This window comes from Hylaeus anthracinus, unplaced genomic scaffold (genome assembly GCF_026225885.1).
Source record: "Hylaeus anthracinus isolate JK02 unplaced genomic scaffold, UHH_iyHylAnth1.0_haploid 5, whole genome shotgun sequence".
Lineage (NCBI taxonomy): Eukaryota > Metazoa > Arthropoda > Insecta > Hymenoptera > Colletidae > Hylaeus > Hylaeus anthracinus.
Window position 1 is genome coordinate 1,080,112 of NW_026535322.1, and position 15,767 is coordinate 1,095,878.

The 15,767-nt window shown below is 52.0% G+C and overlaps 1 long non-coding RNA gene across 2 annotated transcripts in view; it reads right to left on the reverse strand.

Annotated features, from left to right (window-relative positions):
• Window positions 1-15,767, reverse strand: part of LOC128895368 (uncharacterized) — a 92,972-nt gene that overhangs the window by 26,081 nt on the left and 51,124 nt on the right. For both annotated transcript variants that reach the window (XR_008461754.1, XR_008461753.1), the window contains one exon: window positions 4,737-4,821. This is a non-coding gene — a long non-coding RNA (uncharacterized LOC128895368). The remainder of the gene's footprint in view (window positions 1-4,736; window positions 4,822-15,767) is intronic.

A 15,767-nucleotide genomic window follows, 5' to 3' on the forward strand; every position in this document is an offset into this window, starting at 1 on the left:
TTTTTTTTTATAACGAGTTGATGGTCTGGATACTTGAGAACAACAGTTGGTGTTATACAATAGTTACGTCTGCGGATAATATTTCTTCTCGATTTTGATGAGACTTGGCATCTGGATGAATCATTAAAAAATATTTGACACGCGTCGTTTCCATAGGTTGGTATTCGTGTACAACGAGCGGAAAATATCCTCGTAGCTGTGAATCGATGTATAAGCATATGGAAAGCTAACAGAGATATAAAAAAGGAGTTAGGTTTCCGATGAATAAATAATTATTTACGAGTACAACTTTCACTAAGTCATAGGTGTCGTCATGGCAATCAATCCGATACTTGTAAAGAGCGGTTCGATTGGTTGCGGTAACTTTATCTTTTCCAGTCTCGACGAGTTTAACTCTAAGAGCACTCGCGGGTCTCCAGGGAGATCGTTCCGCGCGGAAAATTTGCGAATTCACGAAGGACGAGGGAAAGGTATGAAAGCGAAGAACGAGGAACCGAGGAAAGTTTGGCCAGTTCGTTCTAGGTGACGTCAATGAAGAAGACAAAGAAGGTCGTCGCGCAGAGTAACGCGTCTCATCTGGCATGAGTTCCTGCGTAGTTCTAACGCGACGTTCTCGCGCGCTTTGTACACAACGCTGGGACCGTGAGCAAAGGTGAACTCGGAGCGGAGACCGTGACTCGAGCTTCTTCGAGTCGAACATTCGTTTCTCTTTGAAAATTCCTGATAATTAAAAAAATAGACAGAAGCTAATTCGTTCCTGCGCAATACCTCTTGAACCGCGCGATTCGAATTTATATAAATTGACTTCATAAATTACGAGGCAGACAGCTTTTCTTTCTATCTTCTAATAGCCTCTGTCACGTTAGGCAACAGCTCTTCGAGTCAAATTACGAGGGGGTACTGGAAGAGTGCAATTTCACGAGAGGCTCCAACGATTGAAAAATCACGACTCGCTTCCATTGGATCTATCGGATCTCGCGAAGCACGAAGTGAAGCTATGCGGTTCTTCATTTCCCTTCAACTTCTACGTACCGAGATCCGACTGTATTTGTACAAGCAGCGTAACGGAGAGAGACGAAGCTAGCGGGCGAGAAGCGGAGAAGAGGACACGCGAAGTCGAGCTGTCGGACGCGCGATGCTCGACACACAAACCGTCCGACGAACGCCATTACCTTCGAGATTCGTTCCAACTTCCAAGTATTCGTTATTTGTTTGCTCCTCTCGCGGCTGGACAAGCGGCTCGACTATTCCACCGACGGCGACGGTCCACCTTCGCAACGGAGGGGACTCCGAATACCGAGAATTTCGGCACCACCTAGACACGAGAGACTCGCTGGCCCCCGATAGCCCACCTCCGCGAGTCTCTCGAATCAAGGCCATCCTCGTGTTACCACCGACGCGATATTTCCTAGCCTGGAACAGCCTCTCCGGGCGATTCTCTATCGCGTCGTCGACGCTGTAAATTGCGACGCGAGCGGCTTGTGGACTTCGTTACGGCAACCGGTTCTTATTTGCGCGTACTTGCCTCGAGTCGATATTACGATACGACGGGAGATCGGGCGCAACGCGGCGTAAGGATAAAAAAATTCTAGGCGAATCGGCGATTCGCGATCGAGTCAGCTCGACGTATCGCTGGAATCCGGACGCGATCTGGCTCCAAAGTACTCCAATTTCCTTTGTGCGAACGGTTCTCGTGGTGGGCTCGCGTAATCCTGGAGGATTTGCGTTGGGGAGCTCCAGAAACTTGGATACGTTTCGAACGTTTTAAGGTTCATTGCTCCCGATGAGTCTTCGGGGGTCATCTACGTAGGGAGATGAAAGGGCTACTTCTGCGTCTAATTTAACGTTATTCGCGCGATCTGACCAACAGCATGCTTCGTTACGAAGAGGATCAAGAGGTATACGGGTGGAAATGTTCCTCGAAAGACACGGTTCGGAGCAAGTTTAGCAGGATTTTGGCGGCGCGGTGTAGGGCAACGGGGCCGAAATAGCGCTGGGGAATGCTCGCGGCTAGAGGCGAGAGAGGGCCAGAGATCCTTTCGGGGCCCGGTCTCCGGAGTACTGGCGACTGGCGACTGGCGATTATAAAGAACAGTAAAAAAGAAAAGAGAGGAGACACCCGACGGAGACGGAGACGGAGACAGAGAGAAAGAGGAGCGTATAGGCGTATAGGCATCGTCGTTGGCTGCGTTTAAAAAACCAGTTGTGCGAGCCGAGCCGACAGCGACGGCACTCGCTGGGTTAGGCACCGAGAAAACCGGCGAGAAGGTGCCTTCGCGTGGGCCGCACGGGTCCTATAAGGACCGCGAGGCCTCTTTCGAGCCCTTCGCCGCATTCAGACGCTTCGACGGTTTGTTTTCTGCCCGAATAGGCCGCTGCGTCTCGCCAGGTCGACTTCCACACGATTCCAATAATTTCTTTCCGCGAAACGAACGATATTATTCGCGATACTTCGAGTATCCACATCGGCGAACAGCTACTTCGACTTCCATGTACTGTCTTTTACACCTACCAAACGCATAAACATAAACTTTTGAACATTGTTGCGTCACATCTTGGGACAGAGTCTCGAGCAGCAGACACGTCGGTGCTCCGATCGTGATTCTACGAATTTTCAGGAACACGTACCCCGGATCCGTCTGGCCCACCGAGGACGGTCCGCGATAAAATCCGGACGCGTCTACCGTGTCAACACCGCGAACCTGGACTTTTCGTCTCAGAGCGCAAATAAACGAACTCGAGAGTGGAAGAAAATTTCGATGGATCGTTGTTCATGTGGGTTTACCGTGAGGTGGTACCCCGGTGACGTAATCGTTGCCCGAAAGATTACGAGACGCCGCGAGATGCAACCAAAATTATGCAAATACGATGCAAATCCCGGAGCGGCGTGACGCTAATCTCCGTCACAATATTGAAGGTAATTGGTCGGAGGGGGTGTTTGGCCTACCTTCCTCTCGCTGTCTCGGTCACCTTTTCCTACGAGATGGTCGCAAAAACCCGCGGTAGCCCGGAAGTCCCTGTCGTGGAACAGATATTTTACGACATCCAGAGAATGCTTGGCGGAGGCTCGAACCGAATCCGTCGTTCGACACCTTCCTGAAACGCAAACAACCTCGTGAACCGAACGAGTTCCACTCGACTTTACGACTTCTCCGCCCGTATCGTTATGCGCTGTCCTACGTGGACCGGTGCGGTGCGGTAGTACCTCGGTTATCGCAACCTCGTTTATTGCGCGAGAACCTCGTTTGTCCCACGATGTCCATCGGGACTGGTACATATTTATCAATTTTTCTCTATTGGAACGATATTCGACTAGTAGAATAACATTTGAGTAATCGAACACCGTAATATCTCTCAGACTTAACCAATCGTTACCGAACAGCACTTTGCTCGGAGAACAGCGAGCGTCTCGAAATGCGTTTAAGGCTCACAGAAGCGGTCGACTGGCCTCGACGTCGCCTCTGGGACGCGATTATCTCACGTGAATCGTCCTTCGTGTTCGGCCCTTATCGATCCTCGTACGGATCCCGCGGCGGGGTGGGTTCATTCATGCCGCGGTGGAAGAAGAATTATCTCGGCCGGGTCCGTTATCTGCGGCGACGTACGTGCGTGTACACCGTGCTCGAAGGTAGTCACGAACCCGAAAGAGATACCGCGGTTCACCAGACGGAAAGCAGCGACATGGACGCGGTGCTCGGCCAAGAAAGAGCGAGACGCGTGTCTGGTGAAGTCCTGGCCAAAGGGGGAGAGAGAAAGGGAGACGGAGCGCCAGGTTTGTTCGTGGGGGTTGATGAATGACGGGCGGTTAGCCACGACCACGCTAAAGTTATCTGGGTAATCTGAGGAGGCCAAGTCCCACTGTCTTACGACGAGTTTTATTATGGTGTTTCAACTCGGCAAGGGCGAGGTCAGCGCGGGCGTGCGTTAAGCCGAGACCTGAAAACGAGACTGGGTCAGCCCCGGTTGCATCAGAGATAGCGAAGAGAGGGCTTTCCTTACCCTTACGAACGGTGCCGTCGCTTACGCTCGAACCTGAACGGGAACACTGTGGCCCGAACTGCCAGTTTCTACCGCGTTCAACGCGTCGAGTCCTTGACCCACTATTAGACGACCAGGCCCTACCACCGTCTCTTTCGTGTCACCTGTCGCGCTATCCCGACCGGTGGAAAGCAAGTTTCGACGGGAGATTTCACCGTTGGATTTTCAGGTGAAACGGTGTTCGATCAGGGATCACGTAGTAGCGACATCTACGAACTACGCGAGACGAAGAGTAAAGTTCTGCATACTGCGAGATCGGTATCGATGGGAAGAAAATGGGTCGCTTACGAGGACACCATCCCCGCGGGATCTCGCTGACTCCATCTGCCTCTGTCGGTAAGGGGTTCGCGAGAAAGGGCCCAAGGACCTTTTCGGGATGGGCACCCTTTGGACCTACTCGCCTCCTCGGCGCTTTACCGACTGTGATCCACGCGTTATACACATTTCATCCCTCTTCGTTTCTATAATCGTATTATTTATTTACCAAAGAGGGCGGAGATTCCAGTGAAAATCGTTACGAGCCTGCAGAGCTTGTTTATGGTTCGAGCGAATTTTAATAATTATTAAAAATTGCTTCAAAACGGGCACGACCTTTCCTCCGTCCCGTCCCCAGTCATTATCATAATTTCTCGCCCCAGTCGATAATTCCAATTATCGTTTAGGCAAGCGCCAATAACGCCTATAATAACCATACTCACGGTCAGGATCTATGCCGCGCTCGTTTTCGTTCCGGTCTTTCTCGCTCCGTGCCCCGGGACGTAGCGGGAATCGATGAAGCGTTACCTGGAACAAGCAAGAAACTTTAATAGGGTGCAATTATCCGCGACGAAACATCATCATTTCTAGGAGCAACGCCTCGAGTCCTTAGGAGAACCGGCGCCGATTTCGTCGTCGGTCGCGTGATCGGGCACGCGCCTAAACCAGTCAGCGATAGCTATACGATTAGAATTCTTTTAGTCGCTATTTATAACTACAGCCACCTTACCTATCGCTAATTTTTCATTTCTCGGACATGCCATGGACTGTCAACGAGGCTTCTATCGCATCGGTTCACCTACATAGCCCCCGTTGCGTGTACGAGCAACTTAACGAACTAGCGAGGCCCGCGGGTCCGAAGCGGCTCCTAGTCTGGGGTTAACGAGTAGCGAAAACCTAGCCGTCTGACCTTTTCGAAAGTCGTCTGGATGAGGAACGCACCGTGCCCGATGGGTTTTCGATAGCTCCAGGCCTGACACGCAACCACCCAAAATTTTAGCTGGTGTACCTACTCGAACGGGTACACTAGCCTCTCACACAGTTAGGGAAGATCGTTTTTTTTTCTTCAGTTCTGTACGAAATTTACATGGCTGCAATTGCAATGCGAATGGTAGTCGAGAGGAACACCGACATCGAAGATCGAGGCTGAGTCGATCGTGCACGCGATTCAGTTTTTGCACGCAAAACGGCCTTGTTAACGATGACGTCAGAAGCCACGAAGACGACGCGAGCTCGTCGAGCATCCTGTGGATTTGTACGCGAGCTCGCTCCAAGCGAAACGAACCCATGCAAAAAGAGGTACTGCGTAACAGGCAGCGTTACAGACGTACGTGCGTTCACTGACAAGGAGGCCAGTCCAAAAAAAAAGAAAAAAAGAAAAAAAAAATGTGCCAGGAAAGAAGGAAAATCCCAGGAGTTTTGCATCATTCCGTCCCCCTACGAGGCTTTCGTTGTTTTCTCCCGCGAGCATGAAGCTCCGTGGAAAAGATCGTCGCGCTTCGTAATTTCGAGAGTTGTTATTTAATCGATATCGATGGCTCCATAAAAATCCACCGCTGCTACTTCAGCATTCAGAAGCATCTCTCGCATGGTGCGTCCCGTAATACGAACTGTAAGTTGAATTAAAAAAATCCTCAACGCATCTCCAAACTATTGCACGATCCCCGGCCCGATTCGGTTCGACGAAAATCTGCTCCGTCCAGGTCGTGAAACTACCGATGAAAATGAGGAAATTCCGCAACGATCGAGGAGAGCCAGCCGTGTTGGAGTCCCAGTCCGCGTGTACACCATGCGTTTACTATACGCTTACCGCCAACACGCCATTCACCGGGCCCCTATGAATGAACACGGACGAACGCGCGATGGCAACTTTTACGCTGTAACGCGACCAGGTTGGAGCGGTTGCGGGACCAAAAGAAGGAGAAAGAGGTGCACCGCGGGATAGAGCGCGCGGTAGGAGCGGGATCCTCAGCGAGAGAGAAAGATCGAGGGAGTAGGGGAGGAAATTGGATGGAGAGGGAACGTTACTCGCGTGGATGTAAAACGTATGCACGCACACCGGCCGACCCGGCAGTTTTACATTGTATTATTATTCAATAGCGATAGAGTAATTGATCTCGAGTCTCCCCCGACGAGGCTGCACGCATTCGCGTAACGTTGCGCGCGTGCGTGAGCGTGCAAGCGCATGCAAAGAAGCTAAACGTCAGGGAGCGAGGAGGACGGAAGGTCTGGTCGTTTAATGAGTTTGATATGGGAGGGACGTTCCTTCTCGTAATCTTCATTATTCACGCGATGTCTCGGTTGGCGCTCGATGGTTTCGCGGTCCGATTGGTCGCCATGTTGGATCGGCCATCGAGATCGATCGAACGCCAGCGTTTGACAAACCGACTGGCTGGTCACGATTTTTATTTCGCCATTATCGTCTCCGTAAGGTCGTCGAAGCTGTTTATCCGCGTTAACAAGAAAGGAACGATTACGTATTCCTTTTCTGCGGACATCAAGGACGTATAAATAACCAGGAAACAATTTCTCTTCGGCGAGAGGCGATAAAAATCCCGTGGAAGAGTGTCAACGGGCAAAAAAAGTAGCAGAAACGAGGCGTTAATTTTATGCGTGATCCTTCGGAAAAAAAAGAAACCTCGTACGTTTTTTTATGCGGAGATTAGAAAGACAGCCAGGGACGTTTCGGTAAAAGTTCGCTTCCCCGATGATTTACCGGTAGATTTCTGACCTTTAAATGCAACCGGCTCCTCGTGTTCCGTTCCCAAGCCCCCGTGGCGGACCACTTGTCACGTAATCGCGAGTAGTTATACGGCATCCACTTTCGTCGATGCAGGATCGTCCATTGGAAGCGAAAGGTACGAGATACGCGGAGATACAGGTCGAGCATGTATATTATTGTGTATTTGTCAGGCTGCGGCAACGGGGCCCTCCCATACCGAGTCCTCGCTCCTCCTCCGCCTTCGCAGTCACCTTCTTCGTCTTCTTTCCACGGCACCTTCGGCTACCTTTATCGTTCTCTCCCTTTCTCTCTCTCGCTATCTGTGTTCTACAACCTGCATTCCCGTAAGTATAATTCCCGGCGCGTTGTTTGTATGCGCATGTAAATTCGCGGTGTATTGTGTTTGCCGATGCCACACCACCGTCGCCGCCGCCGCCGACGACGACGACGATGACGACGAACGACGTTCCGCTATGTGTTCCCACACGAGGCGTTAAACGCCGAGGATTTGCTCCCTCGAATTCGAATCGAAGCTCCATCGAACACGTACCTCTCCGCTAGTCGAATCTTTATAGTTCCTACCGCCTCGCAGTTTCGGAATTGGAGCGAAAAGTGGATTGGATCGAGGTTTTTCCCTCGAGAATGTCCGATTTAGTTCCTCGAAGAGTGGCACAGTACGACATAGCGTGGACTCGACTGTACCATTAATTATTTTTCCGCGATTCTAGGAGCGGGACATCTCCCCACGAGGCCCGCTCTTGTATTCCGTTAGCCAAGCGGAGGACTCGATGCAAATATCATGGCTGGATCGAATTCCACGCAACGATATCGTTTCGTCGCCACGAGGCACCGGCTCTTGTGAAGCAGACTTAACACCAGCCACGTTGCCAGCTGAACCATCCCGGGGCCCGACAACAGGAATGCCGTGTGTTAAAATGCCTTCTGCGGCTGTGTTCGAATCGTGCGCGCCTCGTATGTCCCCTGAGACTGTGTGAGTGCGTGCGTGGCCGAGTAGGATGCGTAAAACGTGCGTCTGCGTTCTCCCCGTGCGCAGCCTCGGGCCCAGCATCACCTGTCTTACCTCTTCCCTCGATCTCCCCTCTTCGCCCTTCCCTCCCCTCCTCGTTCACCTCCTGCTCCACCCTGGGCCCCTCTTTCATTCTCTGCTTCTTTCTCCCCAGCCCCTTCTTCCAGAAGATAATAAAAAATCCCTCGAGAGCCTCCTAGGAGACTAGCTCGATTTCGGATCTTCGATTCTACTTTTGGTGATGTCAACCCGCAGCCCTCACCTTCACCCATCGACGTTCTGTTCTTCCCCAATGGAACGCGGTCCCGACGATCGTGGTCCGTTTCTCTCGGAATTAAGAGCGGAAGCGTAAGGAAGATCGCTGGGATATCTCCTCGGCAAAGATTCTGTTGGATGACAGTTCGGGTGAAAGCCAGAGCCTCTGCGTTGAATTCCGATACAAACGTTTCGTCCGTTCGAATCCTGGGATATATATTTCAGAGGTGGAGAAAAAGTGGTTCAACGGCGATATAAATCAAACATCTCGACGAAGGCGAGCAATCGATAGCTGGGAAGAGAGCTCGAGCGGAGCGACACGCGTCCAGGGGCCGAAGACAAATATCTCTTAGCGTGCCTCGATGTTCGCGTTCCGTTCTAATGAGACACGCGAAGCGTTTACCGCGGCGTTCGCGCCGGGAAGCAATTTTTCAGAGACGCAATTTCGAAAACGGAGGTGAGCCCGCAGGCATCCGAACGGGGATCGGCGTCCATTTACGATCTGGCTGGGATTTCCACGTGGTTCCAGGAGGCGCGTGCTTGCGTTTACGACGCGGTTGCGGTTTTGCGGTTCGCACGACAGGCATCGTCGTTTTCTCGGCCTCGGTGTTGCCTACCGTGCGCGCGCCATTTTTTTTCCACTACATCTTGTGAACTCAGCCGTGAACATCGTGGATCGTTAACCCTTCTGTCGATAGGTATAACCTTTACTTTTTTACCGAATCGTCGATGCTAGTTCAGAAGAGAAGATTAAAATTTCGTAGGGCTGATTACGTTTTGCGTATCTCTGACGTATGCTTAATCAATGAGTAAGAATACCAAAGTTCGAGGAGAGCGTTTCGACTTCACCCCGTGCCAGGGCGCTGGCTATTCTCGGCAATGTTAAAAGCCTGGCTCGTTTAATTTCCTTTTTTTTGTCTGCACGCGGTACATCCCACCCTTTCGTGCGGTGCACCTTCAGAGGTCCGCACCTACTCCTTCGGGCCCGTTTCAGCGCGCTACGAGCTAAACGTGCCCCGCGGGGGCCCAGGGACCAGCCATCGGACCCTTGCTTTTACCCTTGACCGATCTCCCTTCGGACGCGTCTTCTTCGACAGTGCTGCATCTACGCCACTACGTGCCCCTGCATTAACATTCCTCGTCGACTTGTCCAAAAGACGGCAGCGTCTTGGATACCGTTGACATTTGCCGAATATCCTGACGCCATTACGCGGGCCTTAGTCGACTCCACTGCTACAGACGCTTCGCGCGATGGACCAAGGTTTCAAACACGCAACGAGCACGGTAATTTATAGGAGCAATATTTATTAATATGCTGATACGCGATAAATCTGTTCGGTACTTTCCGTTTCGTTGGCGCGGCGTGCCAGTCTGGTATCGCTTTCTCGTACACGGCACAACGCGAAGCAATCGTGCTGTAAAGTAGCCAAAGGTTAAGTCGCGTTATTGTCATCGCTGCGACAACAATTTATTAGGGTTATTATTCCAACGGTGTGTAGAGGCGATCAGTGGATTACGATTTCGCGCTGAGGAGCGGAACTATCGCTCCTTTCACTTCCAACGTGGAGACACGGATAATAGCTCCGATCGTCGTTGTCGTCGTCGTCGTCGTCGGCGCAGCGTGCATACGTAACTCGTAAGTTCGTGCTTCGAAGGGATCCCAGGCTGCGTTTCTACGCTCACGTCCGCGCCCGCGACGCCACCGGGGAGAGACAGAGAAGACAGAGGGGCCCTCGACCTCGGGAACACTGTTACGTGTCAGGTACCATAGCCGTACGCGTGAATAAGTTATGGTCGGTCTGCCATATCCACGAGGCAGCACGCGTGCATCAGCCTCGGTCCACGCTTCTCTCCGTCTCTCCCCGGAGAGAACGCGATGTTTCCTAGTATCCCGAGACGTTAACCTTGTATAACCAGCCGACACCGCTGCTTTCGAGACGACCGTTCGATTCTCTTCGGCGGTTGTACCGTTCCCTTCACGGCGCTGCGCTCGATGACGAAATCCTGGCCGCACGACCGACGAGAGGTGGACGAAATCGCCTTCCAGAATGCTCGCCAGGGATGTGCCGGACGTGTGTCGTGTCGAACTCGGTCGGGATCTTCGATGGAACGTCTGAATCCTGTGATTGGAACTTTCCTATCCGGATCCATCGACGCAAAGGAGAGGCCACACTCACCGTGATTTCAACGTTCCTATCATCGTTTGTGGTCCTTTTCGGGAACAGTCTCGCCATGTGTATGAGGATGAGGTCAGCTCAAATCGATAATACTAATGTAGATGGTCCTCTTTCGAGTTTCAAGACGTTGGTCCACCATTCGATAGTCGCAGAATTTCTCCAATTTTCGCGACAAAGAGGCGTTCACCCCTTGACGGGAGGATCGTCGAAGGGATCGGGAGGAAGCATGGTAGCCGATAGTCGGCGGGAGAGGTCTCGATAAAGGGTGGTTGGCGGATATAATAGATGACGGCGGGTCCACGGAGTCGAATCGTCGATGGGCCTGCTACGTCGGGAGCGAGCGGGAGGGGCCTTATCCGAAGGTATCGGGCCCTAGTTAAGCGGCCGGTGGAGCACTAGATCAACGACAACTTTCGGCTTTTTGGCTTTCATGTGTCCGATTGGGGGCCCCCATCTCGGGTCTTATAAGAGGCCGCGGTTACGAGCCGACGAAGCCTCTCCCGCCTAACAAATAGAAGACGCATGCACGATCGCTTCCCTCGTTTCTCCTCTGCTCCCTCCGTCTCGTCTCGTCTCGCGTCGTTTCTGCGTCCCGTTCGCTAGGGGCCCAGCTACGACCTCTCCCTTTTTCTCTCCTTTCCTCCTTTTCCTGTTCCTCTCCAGGACCACGAACGATCCCCAAAATTCGTTGCCCTCCTTCTTCGAGGATCGAAATGGAGAAAATCGAGCAAAGGCCACCGCTGGTCCCGATCGGGTCTCTCTCGAAGGGCAGAGGAAAGGACCGCAGCCCTTCGTTCTCCCACCCCGACGGGAGGACAGAGGGGGGCACCGTCACCAAGATAAAACGGCGTAGAAGGAATTTGGCGGAGGGCTGTAAATATTATAAAGTGACGCTACGCAGAATGCGGGAGCTCAAAGGTGCGCCTACGGAGGAGAGAGGACAATGCGAGCAACCGACGGAACCCCGAGGGGGCTTCCCCCACCCCCGCCGATGTGAATTACGTCCCGGAGAAATAACTCGCGCCACCGTTCGCGATGGGGAGTCCTTGGGACACCCTCGTGCCCTCGTCCTCCGTCCTTTCTCCTCTTTACCTTTTCTTGCCAGACCGACGAGTCGCGCGCGTTTTCGCGACGATTCACCGCCGACTCGACGTCTTCTACTCCGATTGGCGAACCGTCGATCTTCGGGGGTGGGCGGACGCTCGAGACGCTCGGGTTGAGTCGCCATCTTGGGACACCGTAAACCAACTAGGTCCTTTGTAAATTCAGGAAATTATCGGAATTATTCTCACCTGTGTCCATTAACTTACTTCAATCATCTTGATCGTCACAAAAAGTACAAATCGGGATCGGTCTCGATCAGGGCGTATCAAGCAACATCTCTCGAAGGGACATCGGGTAAACTACAACATGGGGGGGCTATCGCGAAACCTGGAAAAGAGGCAAGCCGCGCGAAACTCGCCAGGCTCGTTTCTTCCTGCAATAGAGACGCGCAAGGTCTCGACGCGAGTTGGCTCGCCTCTACTCGCGGCAACGGCTCCGTCACGGACGAAGGAAAAAATTTTTCCAGGCCGCGTGCTGGGTTTACGGACAGGTTGAGTCGAGGCGCGCACACGAGCGCGTCTTTTAAAAGCTTGGCAGTCAGCCGAGATTCAAAGGATCGTGTTGCAATACTCTTCCCTCCCAAGGCTTTTCGCGCGGCCGTGCAGGCGTCCCGTAGGCGTCGAGCGTGTTAAACGCATTCCACCTTAGAGGTTACGCGTTGCGAAATCGCCGCGAAGCGCGTGAGCGTCGCGTCTCGTTAGCCGCGATTCGCGCGTCCTTGCCTCAAGTTCACGTCCCGCTTCAGCGACGCGTCGCCTCCGATAACGAACGATGATAGCCATCTACCGTCCGACGGGCGTGGCGATTGAATATCGATATAGACAAGTTTGGTCTTAGGTCGATTTGAAAGACGCGTTTCAACTATTGCGTTCGCACTTTTGTTCGTGCCACTTAAACATGGCGTTAGCGAGTGTACGCGCAGGATCCAAAATCCTCTCGTCGAAAACAGGACGAACGGCATGGTTTCACTCCCAAGGTGTCGTCGACGGGCAGCGGCGCAATTTTTCCAGCGGTATGTAAATTTCGAATTCGGTAAAAAATTGTAGGATCTCTGACAGGAGACGGGAGTGGTCGTTTTCGAATGGCGTAATTTCCGCAACTCCCAGCACGTTCTATCGTCTACGATCGCGATGCGGCGTTTCTCTTTTTCTTCTCTTTCGAGAGAGAAACAAAAATCGGAATCATGCTCATTCGTGATCCCTCGTCGAACCACAATTTCGGCTGCAATTAATTACACGACGTTTTGGAAGGCTCGCCAGGAAGAATTTATATTCGCGGATCGGATGGCTCTCTCGCTACCGATCCTCCAGGGGAAAGAGAAAGACCGTCGAAGCTGGAACAACGGTAGAAACGGAATTTCAGCGCTGCTGGCATCAAGGTTGGTCTAGACACGCTCGAAATGTCACCTGTCGCGTTAAAAACAAAAGGCACCGACCGCCTAGGCGCCTCGGGATACGCGTACGCGTCTTGACGCCTCTCTGCTCGTCCTGCAGAAGTAGAGGAGGCGCTTCGTTTCGAACGAGGTCGGCCGCACGAGCTCCGGGGGAAAGTTCAATTTATGATACTCGGTTTAGGAAGAACGGCCTGCCTCGGAATCCCACCGATAATCGCCGTCGACGTGGACGAAAGGTCGTCTCCGAGTATCCGTTGGACCTACTTGCAGCGAACGGCCAATTTTAGGCAATATCTCTTCTCTCCGACCAGTTAGTCGAGCCGTCCGGATGATTTCCATCCTCGCGAAGCTTAATCTCGTGTCATGGATCTGCGGGACGTTAAATATTCCCTCGTTTCGCTAGCCTCGAATACCGTTGCGAAGACGTTCGTCAGAGGCCGCTACGGAGACTTCTCAAGGCTCCGTTTCGGTCTCTCCACGGCCAAATCGATCACTTTCCTCGCTCGAGGTCGGGCATTTCGGTGAAACCGACGCACACGCGTTGTTGGTCATTTGAAATTTGGGTTTCTACCGAGGGGGTCTACCGGATTTCTCTTTTCCTTTGTTTAATTTCGTCGAGAAGCATTCGACTACGAAACGATTCGCTCAATTTCCTTTATATATTCGACGACGGAGATTCGTCTCGACCCGTTCAACGAGAGGCGCCATGAAAATCGACACTCGGAGAGCCGCGCCTAAAACGGTAAATCGGTGACGACCGTTTCCTGACGTTAAGCAACGATTGAATTGCCACGGACAGCATTGCGGTTGCAAATTGCGGCTCAACAACGATTTCCAATCGCTCGTCTTCAACTGGGAAGACCACTTACGGCGTCTTAACGGCGGTCGTGTGTCTCTTAACCTCAGAAACGAATCTGCTGTGACCGCACGGGTATTAATCGCGAAACGCTACTCTCCTACGAGTCATTTCGCCATAAACGCGAGTCTCTGCTTAGGTCGTTTGAAAACGTGATCCGTTTGGTATTTCCTCCGTATTTCAAATCTTAAAATGTACTAAATTAAACAGTATCCAACGCGACTTTAAACACCTCGAAATAACAACGGAGAAAACAATGAGGACACCGACGATGTATTCTCCTTCCTGCTCGTTTCCTCGTTCGTCGTATTAAAACTTTCAATTCCCCTTACATCGCCGCTGCGAAAAAGAACAAAGCTGAATCCGTACCTGCTGCGATTCGACGTGGAACGATTGGTAAGAGGCACGGAATCGTTCCTCTATCTTCGCGAGGTGGTCGAGCTCCGTGGAAACGTCCAACGAGCAGTCGAAGCCAACCAAGCGACTTCTACTTATTACGTAATTCCGCAGTGACGAAGGCGAGCGGGATCGCGGCTCTAGAACATTTATATATATATATATATTTTCTTTTTTATACACGTACATAAACGTACATAAACACGTGTAACACGACGTTGACTGTACCGAACGAACCGATGGACGGCCGTGTGTAGTCGCACACAGGAAGACGTGTACGCGCAGATTCTACGCATGCGTACAAACAACCGGGAGCTTTTTTTCCTTTTCGCTGATCGTTTTCCTTTTGCCGCTAAACGAGTCTTTTCGATCGGCGTCTTTTTCGCGAAATTCCACGGGTTCGCGTCGAGACGAGGCGATTTTGCGCCGCTGGAAATTTCCAACGAGCTCGATCGCTGCGCAGTGCATCGAGGCAACGCTATATCGAGTGGATGCCGATTGAACGACGACTGGGACATCTTCTTGCGACTAATGTAGTTTACAGGTGAAAAGTGTCTGCGTACGATGCTTCTGGCAAAATGCATACAAATTCGTCGACAACGAGCGGTGAGTGTACATTTCGGTTAGTCGACGGTGTCTGACGGGCAAGCGACGCAGACGACGCGCGCATTATGGAACAAGTATCCGTTCATCGGGACGCGTTAATTAATAACATCGAGAGTCAGGGCTAAGCGTGGAGCCACGGTGTGCATCGCGACATACGCAAGTGGGCACCGCGCCGTTTTCTCGAGCGGATGCCGTATCACCGCAACGCTTCGCGCCAGGCGTAAATTATCGTCGGCTAGCACGACCTCAAGACTCTCACTCGGATGAGAGTAGGCAGTAGCCGGACGATCGAGCCGCGATCGAGATAACGGGGCTTAAACGTACCTAAGACGTTTCGTCTACCACGACGCACCAAAGTGGAGCTCAAGACCGGATCTCTGTGCAGGGGTTAACTCCGCATCGGGTTCTTTCGATACCTTCGCTCGATACCGATGAAATTGCTTTTAAAACCTGCTATTTTGTCTCGGAAACCTCATCTCCACGCTTTCGTTAGATCCTCCTAAAAACGTCTCCCCTTTTTAGTCTTTAGATCGTACTGGGATACCTAGCTCTATTGCTTCTATTGCTTTCCTAACAATTGCCACCCTAACAATTCTCTGTCAATTGCGTCGGCATTGATCCTGACTTTAGAACGTGCGCTAAACAGTCACGAACTAGATTTTCACGGCGATACCGCGTCAGTCTCTCGAGCAATGATCGTTGCGGCACCCGGCGATTGTAATGCGTCATGTATCGCAGGGCGTGTCCTTCGTACGCGAACAAACTAAACGAAATAACACGGCGACAAAGCGAATTGTACCGTTTCGCGTTCGCGCGAACGTCACCGTCGAAATGGCGCGAGCGGATCGTTGGCAAGAGGAGGAAACGAAAACTGTGTTTTCTGCGTCGCGGCGTCGCTTTTACACTCGTTGGAAGGTGAACTACATATTATTCCGTCG